Source organism: Protopterus annectens, chromosome 12.part0 (genome assembly GCF_019279795.1).
Source record: "Protopterus annectens isolate FY-2018-M chromosome 12.part0, PAN1.0, whole genome shotgun sequence".
Lineage (NCBI taxonomy): Eukaryota > Metazoa > Chordata > Ceratodontiformes > Protopteridae > Protopterus > Protopterus annectens.
Window position 1 is genome coordinate 1,545,429,448 of NC_056746.1, and position 26,423 is coordinate 1,545,455,870.

Sequence of the window (26,423 nt, forward strand, 5' to 3'; positions counted from 1 at the left end):
CCAGAGCTGTGAGTCACACAGAAAGGTAATGTTTCCTTTGCCTGCTACTCTGGTGCTGTTGTGTTTTTATACCCAGCCGTCTCTGTAGTTTGTTTTTATACCCAACTGTCTCTGTAGTTGCTCGCCACTTATGTTAATTTGACCACATATTTCTTTCCCTCTCCTTTTTCATTGGATTTTGTCAGTAAGCACAAAATTATCATTTTGTAAAGTATTCAGCTATTCAAATTTATTGGCCATGCCATTGTTTTCCATAAAGCCAGAATACTAAGTGAACACTCCCTTCCATTCTGTCTTAGTCTTTTAAAATTAGTGGCTCTCCCCCTACATTGCTAAAGCTTGAGTTACCCTCTCTTTCACATCCAACTGCTTAGTGCACACTGAAACTCTTAGGATAGTAGCCCATTTTCCATATTACCGTTAAAATCTGGGATATCTAGTCCAAGACCACCGATTATCAAATAATCATCTGGGGATTAGTGCTTCTGTTTTGGTCCTAGTGAGAGGAGGAGTATAGGGACATTAGTTCTTGGAGCCTGCTAGTCACCAAAAGGCCTGATAACTATTTCACTGGTACCAGCTTGGAATTTGTGCTTATATTTTACTCCTGGTGAGAGAAGGAGTAGGGAGCATTGATTCCTGACTGTCTCTGATTGGGCAGTGAGTGAGTGTCTGAGGTCTTCCTGATTGGCCTTGCTATTCAAGACATATACCATGAAAAGTCTACAACAAGCCTACAGAAACCTGCATCATCTTGGACAAGACTGTTGATCACCAGAAAGCCTATGACCTGCTTCTTGGAATTCATGCTACTCATAGCTGGCCTTAGGCATAGGCCAACTAGGCAGCCGCCTAGGGCGCTGCTCTAGCAGGGGTGGTTTTCCAGTAATCTAGATGGTATAAATAGACCAGGATGGGGGCACCAGGTGGTGTGGGGGGCACTGGAGAGCCCTTTTGCCTAGGGCACTACTTGACCTAAGGCCAACCCTAATGCTACTCTTTTGCTTCTGGTTAGAGAAGAGGCAAAGGGGCATTGTATGCCAGCAGCATGAAGCTGTGGGGAGACCAGCACTAATAGTAGCCAGGTACTAGCCAATCAGGGGAATTCCCTCTTTTCATGAATCCTGACAAAGCTAATACTTTCTTTTCAGTAAGTACCTCTTGATTAGCTGCCATCTAACCTAACTTCAGAATATCTCCCTGAATACTACATCCATAAAACATCAGGGTCTACATTAGTAGTTTCCACTCAAGTATTTGGCAGTGCCCTGTATAGACACAGGCACCTTGAGATGACATTTTTCCTGTAAAAGCAGCCTTGAAATTTCACCAGTACCTAGCTGTACACAGAGCAGCTAGTCTGCACTCACAAACACTGCCCCACAGTTGCAAACTAGACAGTCCTGACATTATTTTATATTTTCACCACAACTGTCAAATCAATAAAACAAGGCCTGTTACCATGGATATGAACTTTCCCACTATCTCCATTACCAGCTCGATAGATATGCACATCATGAAGAAATATAGAAATTGCCTCATGTTTACTGACAACCAGCTAATTCTCAAACAGAAATGCAATGTAAGAAAGGTATTTACACAATATCACTAGAGGCAGAGCTCTCACGTAAAAGCACTCCTAATGTTAATCAGGCTGTCAGTAAATACATGTTGCATCCGTCACACACATTACAAAGCAGACACATAGACCCAGCTTTGCTGAAGCACTTAAATGTAATCTTTCTAAACGCCAAAGACCTTCTAGATGAAGTAGACTTAACAAATATCTTCAGCAGCCCTGAATGCACTCTTTCAAAACAATACAGAGATCAACACGTATAGCCATATATCATAGAGCCTATACTTCTATGCCCATAAGGCAAACCTCCACACTGTCGAATATTGTGGTCATATGAGACAACATTGTGAATGCACTGATATCCTTACTCACCAGGCTGAGTAAGGAGATAGTCATGGTCATTTGTTTATCAGGAGCCAGGATCCGCCACATTACACATGCATTCAGGTCACCGAAACACAAGTATCAGTATAACTCATGTGGGTGTAAATAACCCGAGACATACCATACTAGACTATATGAAGACAGACATCATAGAACTCTTGCAATATGTATTCCACGCTGGTGTGAGCCTAGCACTGCACAGCATTTTACTATCGCCAAGGGTGTTGCCACAATACGAACAGAAGATGATTGACTTTAATAATTTGCTTAGTTACTGATGTTATTCTATGGAGGTGCAATATTTGTCAGCATGGAAGGAGATGGTCAACAGACCATGCTGCTTTGCCAGAGATGGTCTACACCTCTCCCCTCTAGGTTTTCAAATTAGCTAAAACATTCTCCTCCCTAATAGTGCCTCTTTTGGGCAATGGCAAAGGTATGTACTTCTGACATAGCAAATCAAAACCAGGGAAACATAGAGGTGTTACTTCTAGATGCTAGGAGTCTAAACAAAAAACTCCACTCCCTACAAGCTGTCATCACCCTAGAGAATGCTGATGTCTATGCAGTCACTGAAACATGGTTTAAAACCACAGTCAGCACACTGGCAGCACAAAGCAATAATGCCTTCCACATCAAAAATAAATATACCTCAAGGGTAGTCAAGCAGTATGATGCACTTTAGCTTCTCCACTTTCAAATCACCATGGATAAAATCCAATGCCACTTTTCTGCAAGCTATAGGTTCTTTCTATGACCAGAGAAATGTATAACACATATTTAAACTTACTGGAAACATTCACCATCCAACTCAATACCATATTTATGGGTGACTTTAATTACTCCACTATTAACTGGGAATCATATATGACACCAAATGTACAGGGACAGAGATTCCTGGATTTTGTAAACACAAAGTCCCTGGGCCATATTGTCAATATGCTGACCAGGGATGAAAACATACTGAATATGGTCCTCACTAATATGGGAGAGTTGGGAGAGTGCTACACAACCCCTATTGTAATGTCCTCTCTGGTAAAGTAGGATCACAAAATAGTATCCTTTGAAGTAAAAATAAAATCCAGAGTCCCAGCTAACCCTGGAATATTCAAAAACTACTCTAAGGCTACTTTCTACTATCATAACCTTGCAAAATTTCAAGACCCCGTAAACCATGAGAACACTGCTGCCTATGCAGAACTCCTGAGAAAAACCCTATGTAAGCATGCTAACAGCTACATAGATACAGATGTACCCATCAGAAATAAGTACAGAACTAACTCAAAATACAAGCCACCCTGGTGGAATCACAACATCAATAGGATCTGTATCACAAGGAAGAAAATCATGGCAAGAATTAGGAGGTGCAGCACCCAGCAGGAAAAAAAGCACTGTCATCAAACTAAACAAACAACTCAGAGGGAAAATAAATTCCACAAAAGACAAATATGACGTAAATGTAGCCTCACAGGCCAAAGACATCCACAAGGCATTCTTTAGCTATGTCTGCAACCTCAAAAGCAATATACATTTGTGTGCCAAGCTCATTCTTAATGAAGCCACCTATACTGAGTCAGAGGCTATAGGGGTCTGAATGTTGAGATGATGGGGTCCGAATGGAGAGATGATAAATCAGCAATCAAAGGAAAATAGTATTGCTGGAAATTAATTCATCCTCAGGTCATGGTAAGTACCTTCATCAGGTAGTCCTTGTTTTCCACAAAATATCACCAAGATGACACTGATATAAAGACTATATTTTATATAACACATGTCATGGACAGAAGTAGGTTAAAAAATAAAAAAGATAGTTGGGTGCATACAACCCAGGATAAAAAAAGTGCCCAATCCTGGTAGGTGCACTGGTGCCAGGACTGGAAAAAATGACAGTGTAGAATCCTCAAGACATGGAAACATTCCTACAATGGGGCTAGGCCAGCCCCAGGGGGAGGATGGCCTCCCTGTTGTAGAAGGAAATAGCAATCTACAAAAATCACAAAAAAGAGCCATACAGATGATCAGAGAGTGGACTATTGAGGATAAGAAAGAAATTATGTATTGTTACTATTACATAAGAAGCCCAGAATTTCCAGACAGAAGATATACAAAAAGATTAAGAGAAAAAAAAGGAAGCCAATCTGGTGGTCCCCTGTCATAAACAAACTATACAACAGAAGGAAGAAAGTGTTGCAGAAAAGAGGAAAATCCCAGGATGCAAAAAACTCCCTTACCAGCCTCAATAAGAAGCTGAGATCCCTCATAAAATCCTCCAAAGCTAGTTATGAAAATAAAATTGCCAAAGATTCCAAAGACAACCACAAGACATTCTATAGCTATGTCAAGAATCTAAATGGCAATGCTCAGATCTGAGAATGGCATTAAATATACTGGTCCCAAGGACATTGCCAATATCCTAGCAGATCGATTCAGTGCCAACTTCAACCCCGCTCTCACCCCCTAAAGGGCCAAAGATTGCCAAATTTTGGTAATCACAGCCACACAGGTAAAAAATGCACTCTCCAAAGCTAAGAATACAGTATCCATGGGACCAGACGACATCCCTGGCTGTGTACTACATGAACTGCAAAATGAACTGGCACCTCACCTAAGTGTCATGTTTAATCGTAGCCTCACGTCAGGTTTCGTGCCCACTGAGTGGCACACATCTACAGTTATCCCACTCCACAAGGGGGGGATCCACCTTCGATCCTGGGAACTATCGACACATCAGTCTGATGAGTCTGATCTGCAAGGCCATTGATTGTATTATCATGGAACTTACAAACAAAGACATTGGTGACCTTCAAACACTGGACCCCATCCAGTTTGGGTTCATGAAGGGTCGATTGTGTCTCCTGAACCTGACTGACTTCTTAAAATCAGTCTCCAGAGCTGTGGACGAGGGTAAGGTTGTCCACACAGCCTATCTGGACCTTTCCAAGGCCTTCAACACCATCCCCCACTCTGGAATCATAGATAAACTTACTAAGCTGGGCATAAATCCCTATGTCACTTGATGGGTTGCCAACTGGCTTACTGACAGAACCCACACTGTAAAAGTAGACAACTCCAAATCCAGCTCCAGACAAGTGACATGTCGAGTACCTCAGGGTTCAGTCCTGGGACCATCTTGTTTGGCATCTACTTCTCTGAAGTACAAGCCAACACTAAGGGACTCTGGCTAACAAAGTTCACAGATGACTGCAAACTGGGAGCCATTATTTAATCCACAAATTATGTAAATATTCTACAAAAGGGCCTTACAGAAACAGATGCTTGGTGCCAGAGCCATGGGCTCAAGCTCAATGCCAAGAAGTGTATAGTTATGCCCTTTGGGAAAAACCATGTACCCATGAATTACCACATAGGTGGCCGTACACTAAATACCGAAAGTGTGATAAGAGCCTTAGGAACAGAGGTGGACAGTGGTCTTACCTTCGATAACCACAGTGCTACAACAGTCAGGAAATCCTTCTATGTGGCACACCTCATCACTATGGGCTTTTCATCCAGAAAAAAGGAGGTCATTGTCCCAAATGTACTCATCCCTCATTAGACCAATTTGGTATGTACCTCACAAGACATCTGCAACAACTGGAAAGGCCACAGAAAAGCAGATGCCCTATGTTGACTGACTAAAAAAACTCCAGCTATACTCTGTTGCATATCATCTACTCGGAGGCAATCTCTGCTTAACATACAAGGCCATGTCAAAACCAGAGCTGTTGGACATGCTGCAAAATCCCAATCCATCATAGCTACATGCTCCAGGGAGCTAAATCTAGTCATCACAATGAACAAAACATGTTGGAAGGATAGGTTCCTGACACAAATACTCCCCATACTCTGGAATAGACTGCCCATACATGTCAAGCAGAACACCTCCTTGTCCCTCTTCAAAAGGAACCTTGATGACTGGATGGTAGACAAGGGTCCAGGGAAGTAAATATTGTGGGAAGAAATAGTCAGAGAATTGTTATGGCTAGGCTTGTACAGACCCTAGGGCCGATAGCCTAGTACCAACCTATGAACCTATAAATTAGAGGAAAAGCAAATATGTCCAAAACTAAAACTGTCAGAAGTTTCAAATGCAAATTTGTGTTCATTAATACAACAGATCCATGAAAAACACTATATAGACCAAGAAACCTTGGGCCGTTTAGAAAAAGAAGTGACTGATAAATTGTGAAAACATAAAAATAAAAAATCTAGAGACTTTTGAAAGGTGTAAAAAAGAAATATGGACATGGAAAAGAAAGAGAAATCTAATATAGTGCAATATTTTTGCAAAGTAGAATGGCACATTAATCAACAGAAAAAGTCAGCCCCAAATATATTCAAAGAGAATTACAGGAAAAGGCATCCACATATGGAAATTGTCACAATTAAAAAAAATATAAGATCACAAAGATCACAAAGAGGGACTGTAGAACAGAGATTAGTAAAGTCGAAGTTAAAAAGAATAGAAGCTGAAGTTATGGAATACCTGTGAAGTGAAAGATTTGGTTTAGAAAGTCTAACACAGGTTATATCACAGCATGATGAAGCAATGAGTCCCCAAAGTAAGGAGAAACATCTGAAGAAGAAATACGGACATGAGAAAGAAAAATACATTTACTATGGTGCAATATTTATGCAAAGGAAAAAGCAAAACTAATCAATACAAAAAGAGCAGTACAAAAGGTATTTGAAGACAAATATGGGCACAAGCATCTAGACATGGAAAATTTTACAATACAAAAAATAAGAAACAAAGAGGAAAAGTAGAAAAGAGGATGGAGGAGTTAAAGAAATAGAAACTGAGGTTATGGATTACCTGTAAAGTGAAGGATTTAGTGTAGAAAATTTAACTCAGATAACATCACAGCAAGATAGAGCAATGGAAACTCAAATTAAAGAGAAACCAGTGGAGTGGGGAGCATCTGATCAGTTGCCATATGAAAGTATTTTGGAGCCTTCTGTAGATAACCAGTACAAATGTTCAGCTGAAGTTGGACAGCAAGGGAAGGAACAGGAAACACTGGCCACTCTGGCACAGTCAATGTTGAGGAGTGATAGGCCAGTGAGATCCCATATGGAAGAGCAACAGATGACACAGGATGAAAATGAAGAGAACATGACACAGGAAGATGCTCTGGAACTTTCTATAGAATGCCCGCAGAAAATGGAGAACAGAGAATGTGCCCTCAGTTAAGAACAAAATGATCTAAGAGAAGTGTTGTTTGATTTAATAGAGATAGACAGACATATTAATATCAATGAAAGAAACAGACTGCAGAAGGTGAATAAAACCCAAAAAGTCAGAAGTTTGATAAAACAAATGAACACAGTAATTACGTCTGTCCACAGAGACTCATGCAATATAGCAGACATAAATAGGGTATATTATAGCAATAACCCACGCCTGGGTGTGGGTAATGCTGGATTTACCCACGGTTGGTGTGGTTTGGTCCCGAGGCGGCCCGGACCAAACAAAGCCAACCGTGGGTAAATCCAGCATTACCCACACCCAGAAGTGGGTTATTGCTGTTATACAATGACATTATTTAAGAAAAGAAATAATTACTTTTCTTAAATAATGGCATTGTATAATGCCTCTTTACTGCCCTTCCGCAGCTGTCTGGTATTCTGCGGCAGTTCTGATGTACTGCGCGCCTGCACAGTACATCAGAACTGTGGGCAAAAGCAACGGAGAACGCAAGATCTCCGTTGCTTTTTTTACTGTCTCGCTATGTTAAATGGGTTTAATATAGCGAGACAGCTTTAAAATAAGCAACAGATATCTCTGTGCTTATTTTAAAGCTGTCTCGCTATGTTAAACCCATTTAATATAGCGAGGCAGCTTTAAAAAAAAAGCAACGGAGATTGCAAGATCTCCGTTGCTTTTTACACACTGTGTTGCTATGTTAAAGGAGTTTAACATAGCGAGACAGCTTTAAAAAAAGCAACGGAGATCTCCGCTGCTTTTTTTAAACCCTTGTCGCTATGTTAAACTCTTTTAACATAGCGAGACAGTGTTTTATACTAACGGAAAAAGTCCGGGCGACCGGACCTTTTTCCGTTAGTATATTGAGGGATTTACAACGGGCACACTGGTTGGGCTGGCCAATCAGCGTGCACGTTTTAGGGGAGGAATTGTATAATATAGCAATAACCCACGCCTGGGTGTGGGTAATGCTAGATTTACCCACGTTTGGCGTGGTTTGGTCAAGAGGGTGAAGCCCGAGTGACCAAACAAAGCCAACCGTGGGTAAATCCAGCATTACCCACACCCAGAAGTGGGTTATTGCTATTATACAATGACATTATTTAAGAAAAAAAATAATTACTTTTCTTAAATAATGGCATTGTATAATGCCTCCATGATGCCCTTCCGCAGCTGTCTGGTATTCTGCGGCAGTTCTGATGTACTGCGCATGCATATGCCTACGTAGTACATAAGAACTGTGGGCAAAAGCAAGAGAGAAAGCAAGATCTCTGTTGCTTTTTACAAACTGTTTTCGCTATGTTAAATGGGTTTAACATAGCGAGACAGCTTTAAAAAAAGCAATGGAGAATCTCCGTTGCTTTTTTTAAAGCTGTCTCGGTATGTTAAACCCATTTAACATAGTGAGACAGTTTTGAAAAAAGCATCGGAGAAAGCAAGATCTCCATTGCTTTTTACAAACTGTCTTGCTATGTTAAAGGAGTTTAACATAGCGAGACAGCTTTAAAAAAGCAAAGGAGAATCTCCGTTTAACATAGCGAAACAGTGAGAAAAAAAGAGTTATAGTAATGGAAAAAGTCCGGGCGACATACTATACATTACTATAACTCTGATTTACAACGTGCACACTGACCAATCAGCGTGCACGTTTTTGAATATTAATGGGGGGAGTTGTATAATAGATATTATTGTGCAGCTAATTTAATAACAGATAAGGTCTTACCACTAGAACACAGGCTAGTAATGGAAAGGAAGAGGAGAAATTAAATGCCGTCATGGAAGTACTGAATAGAGAAAACTATAAAGCAATTAAGACAAGAAGTGCCACTATTAGAAGAGTTTAGAAGAGGGAACAGATCAACAAAAATACTCAGAAAGAAGTGACAATAGCAACATGCAGTATTGTAACAGATCAGTATCTATCATGCACTGTTGCAAATAATAAACTAAAAATATCAGCATAAGCAGAAAAAAATTAAAAGATATTTAGATAAATATAAAGGAACAATACAATATAAGCAATTTATTGATAATCCAAAAAAGTTTTATGGAGAATTGAGAGATAAGGTAAAGGGAACTGAAACACCAGCAGAAAAAGAAGAAATAGATACATTTTGGAGAAATATCTATGAACATCCTGTGTAGCATAACAAAAATGCTAAATGGATAGAAGAAGTAAAATAAATAATAATAAGTTCAAATGTACAGGATTTGAAATGGGATGAAGTAATAGTAAGAGAAAGCTCCTAAATGGAAAACCCCAGGCCCAATACCTAACTTCTAGCTAAAAGTGTTAACATCTTTGCATGAATCTTTAGCCATGAGTAAGAACTATTTATATATGCACCCTGAACAGACACCAGCCTGGTTAACAACAGGAAAGAACAATGATCCTACATAAAGGTGAACCTGCAAGCTATCCTAAAAATTATAGACCAATAACCTGCTTTCCAACGATGTATAAACTATACACTGGAATGGATACTAACAGAGTTTATATTCATTTAGAAGAAGACTTAATTATGTCAATAGAATAAAAGAGTAATAAAAGAAAGTCATATGGAACAGAGGATCATTTGTTGTTAAATAAAGTCATAATGGAGAACTGGAAAAAGGGAAGAATCTAAATATGGCATGGATAGACTACAAAAAAATCATTTGATAGTATCCCACATTCATGGATAAAGATCAATTACATTACTGTGACCATGAAACAGTAGCAAACCACTTTGAAGTTATGCCATGATAAAGGGCAAATTATTATTCCAGGGATAATCATTCACAGGGGGATATTCCAGGGACACACTCTGTCACCACTGCTCTTTGGTCTTGCCCTTAAACCATTAAACTGTTTACTTAACAGGTTAGGTCAATACTACAATCTGGCTCCCAGAAAACAAGTGTAAAGACTTCTCATCTTCGTTTGTAGATGATTTAAAGCTATATAATTCATCAATTGAGAAACTGAAAGCACAACTGCATGTGGTCAAAACTTTTTCAGATGATACAAGAGTGTCATTTGGTCTTGTTAAATGTACAAAAGGAACCTTTAGAATAGGAAAAGCTGCAGCACCAAGAAAACATCAGTTTGGGACAAGATATAAACATGATATAAAAGAACTTGAGCAAACGGGTGTGTATAAATGTTTGGGAATTGGTGAAGGATCAATAATAAAACATGAACAAATGCAGATAAAACTTAATAAGGAATATTTTACAAGACTTAAATTAATATTGAAAACAACATTGACATCTAGGAATAAAGTCCAAGCTATATAGCAATTGTTCTTCCTGTCCTAACTTACAGTTTTGGAGTATTTGACTGGCTCCAAAAAGTGTTGGATAGATTGGACAGGAAAACAAGAAGGATGCTTCATGCTCATCAAATGATTTATAAAAATCAGTGCATACCAAGATTGTATATTCTCAGTTCTGAAGGAGGTGTGTCCCTCTTCCAAACTGATTACATGTATAGATCTTTAATTGTGGGACTGCATACATATTTACTGACCTCACAAGATCCAAATGTAGTGAAAGTTTTGAAACATGAGGAGAATAAGTCTAAGATGACTTCTCTGCTTAGTTTAGCAGAAGCATATAGGCATCAAGCGGGAATGGAAATCAAACCCGAAGAAGGTAAAATTCAGGGAGCACGTAAATATGCAAAAAAACAGAAGAAAGAATATAAGGTGAAGGATCAGACGAGACGGCAAGAAATGTGGAAAATGCATAAATATAGCTGCAATTATAGAAAAGTCTTGGAACAACATCATGTCAATTAGGACTGAATGTAGGACTGGTTAAGGAGAGATGAATTTAAACCAAAAGATGAAAGATTAATATTGGCGACCCAAGATAGTGGACTACGTACACATTGGTTTACAAAGTCCATTAAACATGTGGGAGAAACAGACAATTCTAGGTTTTGTAAAATAGAAATGGAAACAGTTGCACACACTAAGGAGTGTATACTGAAAGGGATAATAATGTGGCAAGAGTGTTGCATTGGGGATTGTGCAAACATTATAATAGTGAAATAGCTGAAAAACACTGGAAACATGAACCGCAAAGCATCATAGAAAATTATGAAGGCTATATCACATGCGATCACCCTTTACCAACAGTTCAAAATATAGATGCGAGAAAACCAGATAAAGTAGCCCATGCAAAGAAGACAAAAGTAGCATTGATTATTGAAATTGCTACACCCAGTAACTATAGTGTCTTATATACAGAGGGACACAAAGTTATAAAATACCAGGATTTCCAGGCAGAAATGAGGGCAATGTGGAAGAAGGATACCAAGACAGTTCCAATAGTAGAAGGAGCAATGATGCTTATAAAAACGAATTTACAATCGTACTTAGGTATGTTACCTAGCTGCGGTGGTGGTGCTGCTGTAACATTGTCGCCTCACAGTAAGACATTGTCCTGTTCGATTCTCAGTTAAAGCGTCTTCTGTGTGGAGACATGTGTGAATGGGCGTATCTTCATTGAAGGTTGTGCGTCAGGCCTGGCGAGTCGGTACGTAAAAATCTACTGCCAATCATTAGCGGACCGGAGTTCCGCTGTGGTGACCCCTAACCGGGAAAAGCCGAAAGATACAACAACAACAACAACAACAACTTAGGTATGTTACCAGTACATCTAACTCCATACGGACTGCAGAAGGCATCATTACTGGGAACATTGTGAGTGCTGTGAAGACCACTTCTGGCTAACATCAAAGACTGAAACAATACCAATTTCGTGAACTTTAATCATACTTTAACTTAGGAATGGGGATCATTCCCATCATGGTATTAGAAACCCAAAAGCCTTGGAGAAATTAAAAAGAGGGAAGCCAGAAGATATATCAACCCTACTGGCAGACAAATTCATCTTTAACTTTATCAACTCTCCCCCTCAACCTCCCATCAGGAAATGCATTCAAATATAACATCCCACACTATCACTAGAGAACACATCATCAATGCTTTCTGTAAGGCCAGAACACAACATCAGTGGGCCCAGATAATATCCCAGGAAGCCTTCTAAATAGCATGAAACATGACCTATCAGGCCATCTGGAATCACTATTTAACCACAGCCTCCAAACAGGCTTCATGCTTAATGAATGGAGGACAACAGCAGTCATCCCTGTGCACAAAATTGGGCCAGCTACATGCCCATATGTCTCACATGTAAAGCTATGGAAAGAATTATCTAATTACATAGGAAAACTCCAGACACTGGAACCAACACAGTTTTGTTTCATCAAGGCAGATCATACCTACTCAACCTGGTGGACTTCTTTGAGAATGTCTCCAAAGCAATGAATGAGGGCAAAACTGTTCACACTCCCTACCTTGACCTGGCAAAGGCATTTGTTGCAGTACCCCCACTCAGGCATTGCTGATAAACTCAAGAGGTTAAGTTTAAACCCTTATGAAACCCAGTAGATAGCCAGCTGGCTCACAGACAGGAACCCAGAAGTTAGAACTGGGGACTACACCTCTACAAAGAGGACAGTCACCAGCATTGACCCTCAGGGATTGGTCCTTGTACTGCTGCTTTTTGGCATTTACTTCTCTGAAGTCAAGGAAAATGTCAAGAGCCTCTGTCTGACCAGATCTGCAGACAATTGCAAATTAAAAACCATCATAAAATCCCCCACTGAAACTAATATTCTCCATGAAGGGCTAACACAGACAAATAACTTGTGTCAGAGCCATGGACTAAAATTAAATGCCAAGTAATGCCTAATAGTATCCTTCTGGAAGGCATCAACCCCTGGTAACTATCATATTGACAACACAACTCTAAGATTTGACCCAGTAGTCAGGGACTTGAGGACACATAGATAGTAATCTAGCCTTTGACCATCACATGTCTACAGTAGTGAGGAAAATCATTCTATATTGAGAAACGTATAAACAAAGGTATGACATCTAAGTCCAAGGAGGTCATTGTTTCACTGTACTCAGCATTCATCTGACCAGTCAGTGAGTATAATGTTGCCTTTGTAAGTGTATATCACTGTGTGTACTGTACCTAGTCAACCACTGTAGCTTGATTTGTGTGCATATAAGTTACTGAGCACGTGTAAGGTCAGTGCCATTTTGTATAGTCAATCAGAGTGAATACAGGCATGAATAGAGATGTATAAGTGAGTGTGTTTGAAGTAGTCAGTCAGTTAGCTTAAATATATGTTCCAGTTACAGCTTGTGATATGTTCATGTACGATAAACAACCTGAACCCATCAGAGTACCTCAGTGTGTCATTTGAATACAAGAGACATGCAACATGGTGTCAGAATGGGATCCAAAGCAGCTTCTGCTTACAAACCATAAGGCACGCAGTTAGATGTTGAGAAATATACAGGAGCCAACTTGCAAACAGGTCAGTGGTTATTCAAAGGTGGTTAAACTCATTTAACTGATTTTTTTAGTCACCGAATAAATGGCGAAGCATTCAAAATGTTTGAAATAAATACCAAGATAAAATGTTCAAAATAGCGACATACTGAAGAAAGTATTCAAAATAATTACAGAAGTATTTGAAATAATTTCCGAAGTGGCTAAAATGACCAATTTTTTTTTTTTTTTTTGCAATGTACTACTTTTTCACATTAACTAAAACTTTTCAAAGTATCCACAGTTTCTAGAATGTCCAATGTTTGCAATGTTGCTATAATGCCTTTTCAGAGAGATTGTTGTGCAGTTGGGCATAATTACAAGTACCTGGTCTATGCTTAAATTTAAATGAATTTTGTTGTTTTGGCAGAGGTATTTTGCAGACATGGACCTCTGGTGTTTGATAATAATATCACTGAGAATTGGCATGTGTTTGAGCAAGAATATGATATTTTTATACAGGCTGCTTTTTCTGATAAAGATGCACGTACAAAAGCATTCATACTTCTTAATTTAGCAGGCTCAGAAGCCACTGAGAGGGAACTTTCATTTGTGTATGCACCTGCCATGTATGCAAGGGAGGAGGAAAACTGCCATTTTGTGATACAGGCTGAAACGCGGGAAGACTCTGAGTACTTAAAACATAAATTTAGAAAAATCTGTAATCTTCAAACAAATATTACAATGGAAAGGCACATGTTTTATACAAGAAATCAAAAGCCTGAGTTAAGAAATAAAGTAAAAACATGCAGCTTTGGTGATCTGAGTGATGAGTTGATAAAAGACTGGCTTGTGTGTGGTGTTAATAATGATGCAGTAAGAAAGATTTTGCTTTAAGACAGTGATTCAACATTGAGCAAAGCCACTGAGATTTATCAAATAAATGAGCTTACAGAAAATATACAAATATGCTTACAAATTAAAAAAGCATGCACACAATATCTGCTAGTGCGAAGGCTGATAGTGTACAACATAAAGCTGAGATGAAAAAGAAATATAAACTAAAGAGTGTAGCAGAAAACAACCTTATTGTTAACTGTTATAATTGTGGAGGCAGTCATGAACCTAAATGGGAAAAGTGCTTAGATTTTGATGAGCAATGTCACTAATGTAAAAAGTGGAATAATTTCAAAAGGCTTTGTAAGTCTAAAGTGGCACATTTATTAAAAGAGAGCATCCGAAAAAGTAAGTAGAGAAGATAGAGAGCTGTGAGCAAACTGTCTATGTTGATAGTGTCTCCATGATCAATGAAACAGTTAACACAGTAGATTATCAGCTGGCAGCAAAGAGTAAACTATTTTGCACTGTACGGATTAATGGGAAACCTGTAGAGCTTAAAGTAGGATCCAAGTGCAATGTTATATCAGCACAAATGTTTGCTAAAGTAAAAGCTGGTGAGAAACTTGATTCATCAAGGTGTGCAAAACTAGTTGCTTATTTTGATGAAGAGATTCAAATTGATGGTGCAGTAGTTCTCACATGCCATTCTGCTGGGAACAGCTATGATTTGTAGTTTTACGTAGTCAAAAGACGTGCAATCACTGTTAGGCCTCAAACACAGTTTAAGAATGGGACTGATTTAATTTAATAAACAGGTCCACTATATAACTCTGAACAACAGCAATAGTTTTACATAGAATATGTTTAGTAAATATGCTGATATTTCCACAGACGAGCTTGGGAAACTTCCAGTCACATATTCCATTAAGTTAAACTATAAAATAAGTCTAGTTGTCAGACTAGCAAGAAAGGTTCTGCTAGCAATACAGAGCAAAGTAAAAGCAGAACTTGACAAAATGATGCATTTGGGTGTAATCACTCCAGTAAAAGAATCGACTGAATGGGTATCCTCCATGGTCGTAGCTCATAAGAAAAGCTCAGATGATATTTGAATATGCATTGATCCGAGAGACTTAAACAAAGTGCGTAAATATCCTCATCATCCAATGTGCACAGTAGAAGAAGTAGCTGCTCTCATACCAAATTCCACTTTTTTTGTCTTAGATGCAAAAAGTTCATTTGGCAAATTTCACTGGATCACAAGTCTTCATTGTTTACCACTTTCAATACACCATTTGGTAGATACAAATTTTTAAGAATGCCACTTGGGATAAATTCTGCCAGCGAGGTATTTCAACATGTGATGAAGCAAATTTTTTCTGGTTATCCATGTGCTATTATAGTCGACAACATTATTGTAGGGGGCAATGCTGAAGACGAACATGATAGAAACCTCAAGAAAGTTTTAGACCATGCACATGAAGCAAATCTTAAGCTGAATCCACATACATACAAATTCAAACTGAAAGAAGTTACTTATGTGGGTCATTTGTTTACCAGTTTTGGCTTACAACCAGCTTTGTCTAAGCAAACAGCAATTCTTGAGATGACAATTCCAGAAAATGTCACATCTTTACTATGTTTTCTTGATATGGTCAACTATTTAGGAAAGTTCGTCCCAGACCTGAGTGAACTTTCACCACTGTTACATGAGTTGATACACAAAAATGTAAATTTAAACTGGTCCCAGTTGAAACAACATCAAAAAGCATTTGACATTTGGAAGGAGAAAATTGCCAGAATGCCCACATTGAGATATGATGTACACAAACCTATAACTCTTTCATGTAATGTTTCAAGGTGCGGCTTTGGCACAGCATGTCTTCAAGAAGGCATACCAGTAGCTTATGCATCCAGAACTTTAAACCAAATGGAAATGCAGTATGCAGAAACTGAAAAAGAGCTTTTGGCAGTAGTGTTCACATGTTCGAAGTTCAATGATTATATTCAAGGCAAACCAATCCAAAGAGAGACTGATCACCAACCTCTAGTCACAATTCCGAAAAAGACAATACATACAGCCCCAGAACACTTAAAATGCATAATGTTAAAATTCCAAATGTACAATGTCAATATTGTCTATACAAAAGGCAAATTTCTATTCCTTGCTGATGCTTTGTCAAGAGCACCCAGACAAACAACAGAACAGCATGACAACAATAAAGCAGATTTCAAAGTCATGGAAGTCGTGAAAGTCATAAATATTTGCTCATCTCTTCCTGATGAACTCAGAAATCACAAGACTTCATACTCAGTTCTCAAGAAGATGAAACATGTTGTCAGCCAAGGATGGCCAGCATGACAAACCAGTTTACCACTTGCCATAAAGAAGCATTTTCCTTAAAGAGGCAAGCTTCTGATGGAAGATAGGCCCTAAAGTGATAATTCCTACAGCATTACAACAGGACTATATCAAGATTTTGCATTGTGGTCACCCAGGAACTGATTCAACCAAAAGAAGAGCAAGAGGCATAGTATTTTGGCCTTTTATGTTAAAAGATATAGAGAAGGAAACTATAGCATATTCAATTTGCAACAGTACTAAATCACACCAACAAAAAGAACCACTTCAGCTAAACCAGATTCCTGAATTACCATGGTCAATGGTTGCTACTGATCTTTTCGAATGGAATTGTCAGCATTACTTAGTGTTAGTAGAATCTTACTCAAATTGGTTTGAAATTGACCTTCTTCCTAACTTAATATCCAGCACTGTCATTGCAAAATTGAGGAGACATTTTTCTGTCCATGGTAGCCCCACAAAGTCATACTAGACAAAGGTGCGCAGTTTACAAGTCAGCCTTTCAAGAAATTTTCTGTGTCTTGGGACTCACTGACAGCCTGGGTACTAGCACTCACCTCTGCCCTTGCAGTCACTCTGCCCAAGGGAACATCAGTACAGCAGCTGTGGTTCACCTTCAGGCTCACTGCTACAGGATAGCTCCCTCCCTAAAATAGCCACCTCACCAGCCCTGGCTTCAGGTGTGGAGTCTATCTGGGTCTTCCCCAGGCTACCAGACTCACATGCCTGTCTCCAAGCCTGACTGTATGTAACTGCATGCACAAAAGGTACTGCATATTATCAAAATCATTCCCTTTCAAGACATCTGCAGGCATATACTCAAACACACCTACTTGCTTGCTTCCTTTTCCGCCATCCTAATCAAGGTGAATCCTGGCCAAAGGCATTTCGAATGAGGACCCTCCTAAAGCTCTGACTGGAGTGGACTGCCCAAGCAAGAACTGCTCCTTATTAACCACTGCAGGTTTCACAATAGTTATGTCAGAGGTTGTGTCTCTCTTAGCAGTGACCTGTTTTCCATCCACTAAGATAGGATATAAACTCTGGTGATAGTTTGGTACCCTGTTGTCTCAACAACTTTCTACTGGTATACTGTTATTCACACTTGCTGGCTCCCCTACATTTTGTACCTCCCCTTGCTTTCATGGGCATCTATATGATACATGGCCCCACTTGTTACATTTAAAACATCTAACCCTTGATCATGGCCATGTACCTGAACTAGTGGCTTCCTCTGTTACTAGTGGACTCTGTTGGAGTGGTTTAGGCTGCCCAGCATAGGTTCCCTTATATCCATGTGCAGTACTGGGTATCCCCTTCTTTTGCAGTGATGCCCTGCTTGTTAAGTTGACATACACTTTTCCCCCAGCTAATCTGCAGTGTTACACTCCTGGTCTGCCAACCAAATTATCATGTCCTCAGGCAAAGTGCTAAGGGCTTGTCCTCTCACCAAAAGGTCTGCCAGCCCTTCAAAAGTGGTGACCTGACACCCACTCACCCACCTATAAAAATAAATGCTTAACTCTGCAATATAACCACATATACTTTCATCCATCTTGCGTCTATGCTCACAAAACGTTTTCCTGTAACCTTCAGGTGTTAACTTAAAACACTTCAGTAAACATTGTTTTACTTTATCATAGTTTAACTAATCAATATCAGGCAATTCAGAAACAGCAGTTACAGCTTTACAAAGTAGTAAGGGGGTCAAGAACCATACCAGAGGCCTTGGTCAATATTATACTGTTTATATCCTGTTTCAAATATATAAATAAAACTATCAAAATTATCACCCTCTGACACACACTATTTGAGATTTGATTTGCACGAACACACGCATGCACACACACACACACACACACACACACACACACACACACACACACACACACGCATGCACGCACGCACACACACACACACACACACACACACACACACACACACACACACACACACACACACACACACACACACACACACACACACACACACCTGGGAAAGGCTGGCACAGATTACTTTGCTCTGCTACCCTATGCCCAGACTATAAGGTAGTTACTGCCACCAGACACTCCAACACCAGCTACTCTAAAGCTCTTACAAGGGTACCCAATTAAACTGAGTAAAATTAATACTAATTCAAATGTTAGTGTTTGACCAATGCAGTGATGCTTTCAGGGATGGCCACGGTGCCACCAAATAGATATAAGTACTCTCAAAGGTTAAAACAATCTGTAAAAGACCAGCCACAATGAAAAGTGCAATGAAAAGTTTACATGTATTTAATAATAAATAATAAAATAACATAAACATACTAAATATCTATTTACAATAAACACCAGGATTTTAATCACAGGAATTATTAAAATAACACAGATGAATAAATTCACACAGATACAGAAAACAGTACTTAACTAATCTCGCTATATTTTCCTGACTGATCTAAAGAATTACTATTCCATGGTTACTTACTAAAGCAAGGCAAGATGATGTAGGTGAGGGGTCCTTCTTGTCAGGTTTCAAAAACAGACTGCTCTGAGATGTCAGTCTCATCTAGTATTAAAGCATAACAATAGTGCTGGCTTACAGAGTGACATCACATGCATCTGGTCATCTGATTTCTGATTCCCATACTACCTCTCTTTACTAGAAACTGAACTAGAATCTTGCACATATGTGTTACCATACACACAGACAGAGCTTTGCGAAGCTGTGTTATAGCATCTGGAAGCCATAAAACCATTTCAGCACTTCCACCCTTCCAAGGTAGGAATTAGCTCATTGCTAAGCACAATATAGTAGAATTCCTATCCTTGTTTTCACAGACATTCTGTCTCTGGCTGCTATCAGAACTGTAAGATACAATCTTTATGGCCTAAATCTAGTAATTTAATCTCAGGATATTGTTCTAAAAGTTAGCTGGGGCTGAGCTTAACCTCTCCTCTTCCGGTATCCTCTGTTACAATACAGACATTTAATCAGTTACAGTAGTATGATCTAGCATGCATGTATATTTCTTTCCTGTCCAGTAGGGCACACTGTTTGTACATTTTTAACGCAAGCAGCTTTACAATATATATAATATATATCTGTCCAATATCATGGATTAGCTGTCTATTGACAAGGCCTCAAATGGACATGACCACATATTACAGCGACCTGTGAAGTTCCATGCTGAGTGACATTCTGAAGTATAGGTAGACCACGTCTAACAGTATTCCTCTAAGATATTCATCTGTACACCCACATAAACATAAATCACATTTGACTGTAAACTCCTTCTCACAATGAGCCTACACAGGATGATATCAAGGGATGACAAGGGATGAAGCCTGGTGTTTGATAAAGCCATGCAAGGTCATAACACAGATTGTTAACTCTCTGGTTGAACACAGCTCTAACTGACTAATGTAAATGGCTGATCTTCAATCAGAACCCCTGTTTATATTTTAATAGGAAATTCATTTCAGAGGTGCTGATCTGACTTTTGGTGAGATGTATATTATTTGAGGGCATATGGGGCTGTTGCCTTATTCATTTTTATACATACAGAGCTTTTATTTCTGTGATTTCTACAGTTTTTAATTATCTTTTTGGGTGGCTGATGTATGCTCTATTTTAATGAATTGCTGATGTTGTGCTTTTATTGACATGGTGATTTATTTTATTATCAGAACTTTTAATTACCATGAAATCATTTAGTGAGACATAAGATATCCTCTGGTTTATAATCTCTTATGTAAATCAATCTTTAGATTTTTTCCCATCTTCTATTGCTGCAGTTATCTTTGTGATGTCAGTATAAAGGTTGGCTTGTTCTCTCTTCCCTCAGATATCTCTGAAACAGTCACACTGTATACCCTGTGATATTCCACTGTCAAGGTCTCAAGGTCTTCATTCCTGACATTGTCCTCTACAACTCTTCTACCCCATGTTTCACCTTCAACCATGCAGTAATCTACTTTCTTATTCTTTGTTATACATGTCTTTAGCCCTATTTGACAACTTTTACATTCCTATATAGCCATATCAGCCATCGCATCTTATTGACTGCTCCTCGCACCCTTCCCCATAGCCTTGAGCACAACATGGCTGATCATTTGTATAAGTTTGCTTCCATATGTACCATCAAACCACTTACTTATATTTCATTCTCTCTTCCAACTCAATATAACACAGGAATACAGACATAGATTTAAATGTATTTCAGACAATGCTTATTTAAGTAGTAGCTGACCTTGTACCTCCCTCTTCCCAAATGTGATGTGAACTCAGAGTTATTTATTAAGAGCAAGGTCAATGTGGGAGCAACAGGACTGGGATCTTCAACTGTGAAGTGAACAAGGGATTTTGTTGTGCTCACTTTTATCAAAATTAGCATTCATCAAAATAGGTTTTGGTTGTTCATAGTGAAATCATATAATCTATTCCACTTGAATGCCACTCCATCAGTTTTGTCTTAGTTTCATAGTTTCATAGTTTCATAGTATAGTACTAGGCTATCTGCCCTGGGGCATTTGTAAGCCTAGCCATAGTGATGTGGCCTTAGCCACCCCCTGAAATGGTACAAAAATGTACAGAATAAATCTAGAATACTGTGCCTCTGTCTAGTAGTGACACAATGAAGGTCCCTTTATATAATAGAATTAGTTTACTGTGCCCCTGTCTAGCAATGACCCAGATGTGACCCCTGGGGTAAATGTTCGATCTCCCATCCACTCATCAAGATTTCTCTTGAAGAGAGTCAGTGAGGGGCTTTGCCTAATATGAACTAGGATCCTGTTCCAAAGCATGGGAAGCCTTTGGGTTATGAACCTATCCCTCCAGCATGTCCCATTCATACTTGTGCCGAGGTTTAAGTCTTTAGCTCTTGTGGTCCTGATGGATTTGGATTTTTTGAGGGGGAGCATGTCCATCAAATCCTGATTGAACATGGCCTTGTACGTCAGGCAGAGATCACCCCTGAGCAGGCGGTATGCCACTGAATAGAGCTGAGGTTTCTTTAGTCTGGCGGAATAAGACATATGTTGGAGACCCTTGATCCTTTTGGTAAGGTACTTCTGTGGTCTCTCCAGCTGTTGCAAGTGCCGGGTGAGGTACATACCAAATGGGGCATTGTACTCAATCATGGGTCTGATGAGGGAGGAATACAGGGGTACAATGACATCCTTGGATCTGGATGTGAATCCCTTCATGATGAGGTGTGCAAGGTAGAATGTTTTTCTAACCACTTTGGCAACGTGGGTGTCAAATGAGAGGTCGCTGTCTACTTGGGTCCCTAGGTCTCTGATTACTTTTTCCATACTCAGTGGGTTGCTGTCTATGTGATAATTTGTGGGTACTTTGTTTTTTTCAAAAGGGATGACTATACATTTTTTGGCATTTAGTTTAAGGCCGTGACTACGGCACCAGTTGTCCGTTTCAGTGAGGCCTTTTTGTAGGATGTGTGTGTCAGCTGGTGTATCGACTATGGCGCCTAGTTTGCAGTCATCTGTGAACTTTGTCAGCCACAGCCCTCCCATGTTTGCTTTAACATCTGAGAAATAAATGCCGAACAAGAGGGGTCCCAGGACAGATCCCTGTGGGACACCACTTGTGACTGGCTTTGAGTCTGACATTGCTCCAGCGATTTTAACTTTATGGGTTCTGTCCTTTAGCCAGTTTGCAACCCATCCAGTGACATAGGGGTTTACTTTTAAGCTGTTTAGCTTATCTATGATGCCTGAGTGGGGTATTGTGTCGAAGGCCTTAGCCAAGTCCAGGTATGCTGTATGGACTGCTTTGCCCTCATCAATGGCTCTAGTGACTGTTTTGAAAAAGTCAACCAGGTTTAAAAGGCAGGATCTGCCCTTCACAAAGCCGAACTGGGTGGGGTCAAGTGTCTGTAGGTCCCCTATGTCTCTGTTTATGAGTTCCATAATGATTCTTTCCATAGCTTTGCAGACCAGGCTAGTTAAGCTTATGGGGCAGTAGTTTCCAGGATCTGTAGATGCACCCCCCTTTTGTAGTGGGACCACTGTTGCTGTACGCCAGTGTACAGGTACATAACCCGAAGTAAGGCTAAGGTTAAATAGTATTTTTATGTGTGGGTTTAGCTCCTCATGGAGTTCACGTAACACGCACCCCGGGATACCGTCAGGTCCCAGTGATGCTGTGTTTTTTGCTTTGTTTAGGGCGGTTCTCACTTGGACATCTGAGATGACAGGGAGATTACATTCAGCTAGGATAAGTATTTCTTCTTTTGGGGGTGAAGGAGGCAAGAAGTTTGCACTGAACCTTTCAGCCAAAATGTTAGCAATATCTGTGGGTTCAGTGTATTTATTGTTGTTGTGAACCAACTCTGAGCATATCTGAGGGTTTCCACCCAGGTTTCTAACATAGCTGAAGAAGGCTTTGTGGTTATCTTTAGTGTCCTTAGCGATTTTTCTCTCAAAGTTTGCCTTGGATGTTTTTATGAGAGAACGTAGTTTTCTGCTAATGTTGATCAGAGACGTCTTCCCTTCATGGGATTTCGCTCTGACGTGCAGTAGCTTCCTTCTTTTGTTATACAATTTGTTTATGGCTGAGGTCCACCAGACAGGTCGCTTACATTTGGTGGAGAGGGACTTGGATTTGTTTGGGATTGCATGATCCATGCATTCTTGGATATGTCCATAGAAAGCATTTGTGAAGGATTCGGCATTGCGGGATGTGGTATCCACTGGCACAGTGGGCTTAAAGGATACCATCTCCTTCTTAAGAAGAGTGAAGTCTGCTTTTGAGAAGTTTTTCACTGTGGTCTTTTTGCTGGGGGTGGAGGTGGGATATGTATATCCAGGGTGATTAGTTTGTGGTCAGATCACACTAGTGAGGGGTATACTTCCAGTGTGGAGCATTTATTCCCCATGTTTGTGATGATCAGGTCTAGTATATTATCTTCCCTAGTGGGAGAGGTGACTAGTTGTTCCAGTGCATTTGATTTTATGAATTCCAGGAACCTTTGGGCTAGGGTATTAGGGCTAGAATAATGTACCCAATCTATGTTTGGGTAGTTGAAGTCTCCCAGTATGATGGTATTTTGTGATACATTCATATCCTCCAATGTCTTGAGGAAGGCTGAGTGGGGTTCTTGAGATTGGGAGGGTGGTCTGTAACATGCTACCAGTTGTATAGCAGTTTTGCCTATGGTTAGTTGCACCTGTATGGTCTCTGTTGCTTTATGTGTTGCTATTAACCTGGAGGTGTGGGTGTCCTTTATGAATATGGACACTCCCCCTCCCTTTGTGGTTCGGCCTGGGTTTTGGGGCCGAAAAGCATGATACGAGGTATAGCCTGGTAGCACTGGGGTGCTCTCAGGAGCCTTGAAACAGGTTTCAGTTACTGCACAGACATCAATGTTCTTCATGCTGAGGAGTGCATCAAGTGCCTGCATCTTGAGATTTAGACTTCTGGCATTGAGCAGCATTACCCTTAGTTTTTTTCCATTTTTGTTTTCTAAGGAGGTGGGTTTGTCTTTTGAGCCTTGCCTAAAAAAGGCATTATGGGGTGGCAAGAGCCTTAGCCAATATCCGGAAGCCCAGTGGTGACAGGTGTAAGCCATCCCTTGCGAAGCAGCGTGGCTTGTCCAACATATCATCCCAGGCAGACAGATATTGGATCCCCTTAGAATGACACCAGTACTCGAGCCAATTGTTAAAGCTGATCATCTTGTCTTTGTATTGTGGTATCATTCTTGGTGAGGGTATGATGCTGCTCAGGGTCAGGGTCATACCAGCCTGGGCTACATAATCGGAGAGCTCTTCTATGTCTCTTTTCATGTAGTCCAGGGAGGTACATCTCAGGTCATTCACACCAGCATGGACAATGACAGAGTCATATTTGTACTTGCTTTGGAGTGACCTGAGTGCGTGTGTTATGTGGCGAATCCTAGCCCCCGATAGACAGCTCACAGTCACCTTCTCCTTGTTCAGCCTGGTCAGTGGGACATCAGTGTGTCTGACTATGGAGTCACCTATTACTAGTGTATCAGGCAAGGTGTTTGGCCTTAAGGGCTGCGATTGGTCGACACACTGATTTATTGAAGTATGTGTTGCATGTGTGTTGTTTTGAGGTGGTGGATTTTTGGATGTCTGCTTTGGGAGCCTCTGTTGTTTTGGTAAGTTTTTTATTAGAGCCTCCGAGTATGTCTTTGTGTTTTATGTGTTTGGTTTGCAGTTGTGGTAAGTCTATGTGGGACTGGGATTGTTGTGTGTGTGATTGCCATCTCCTCCTGTCTGGTCATGCCAGCCCTGAGTTGAGAGAGTTCAGCCTCCAGTTTGGCTATATAGTTGCATCTCTCACATGTAATTGTGTTTGTTGGGAGGAGGAGAGGGTTGTCTGTGTACATGAGACAATTGTAGCATTGTCTCAAGATGCCCAGATTGACCAGCTGAACTGGAGACGACGCCAGTAATCTACCACTCGACATGCTAGAACAGTATAAGGGAGTGGTATACCTTTAAGGGAAGTGGGTAATCACAGGGGTGGTAAGTAGATGTAGTGCTTTACTTAGTATGGGAGTGCTTACTTAGTAGAGAAGTATTGAGAACAAGTGCTAGGCTTATAATACAGTGAGTATTCTGGTTATACTAAGAGTAGAGCTTCCTTAAAGGAAAATTTGAAGAGCAGACTTGGCGGAGTCAGAAAAAGTTTAACCTTGTTTAACCGGTGATGCGCTATGCGCAAAGCCGTGCAAACGCGGATTTTAAACAGTGAACTACAAAAGAGCTAGGAATGGTCCAAAACAACCAATTACTACAGCCTCTTGTGCTGAGGTCACTTCCCCCAAGGACAGGTAGGCTGCTCAAGGCTCCCCACTCCCACTGGTGAGCAAAGAAACTTCCTTCTATCCAAGTAAGGTAATGGACAACACAGGAACTAAACCACAGCCCAGAATACAGCAATGCCTGTAAACTGGTCTAAACTAGTCAAGGAAGGCGGGAAAACAAGGATTATTTATTTTTTTTTATTCTTACTCTCCCCCTTCACTTTAAACCACAAAGTGGTATGAGCAATGCTAGCTAAGAACAGTGTGCTCACCTAGATATCAATTATCTCTTCTCATCTTTGGTAGGACCATGGTTAGAACTCCATTTTTTGGTATAGTCCTACACTACATATCAGAACTCTTCATCTTTGCAGATCTCCATCATCTCCTGTTCCCTGTTTGTTCTGGAACTTGGAATGTCCCAGTCTGTTACTGGCAGTTTGAGATCACCTTTCTTCTAACTCATCTTTTTATTCTGTGATTCAGTCTCTCATCTTCCTCCCTTTATATACATGGAGGCTGATACAGAGCATCACTTCACTACACCCAACACCACCACCACATTACCTGCTGGGGCAGTTGCCTAGCTGTTAATTCTGCCGTTTCCATTCTCTGATTCATAGGGTAAAAGTTCTCATCCTGTATAGTCTTGCATTGTATTGCATTGTCACTTTTATATAGCTCATTAACATGCTTCCATTCCTCCCTTCTCTTTCATTCCTGAAAAGCCTATACTAAGACACTTCCTTGTTCCACTATTCTTGCCACTTTCACTAACTTATGTAATAGCATCTTCCCCTTTTGCATTTTTTTGTTTTAGACCCACCATTTCCAAACCCAGACTCCTTGCACTGCATCTGTTCTGACCTCTCTCTCTCTGTCTCCCTTTGTTCTTATACTATGTCCCATATAATATATATATAATGCAATGTAA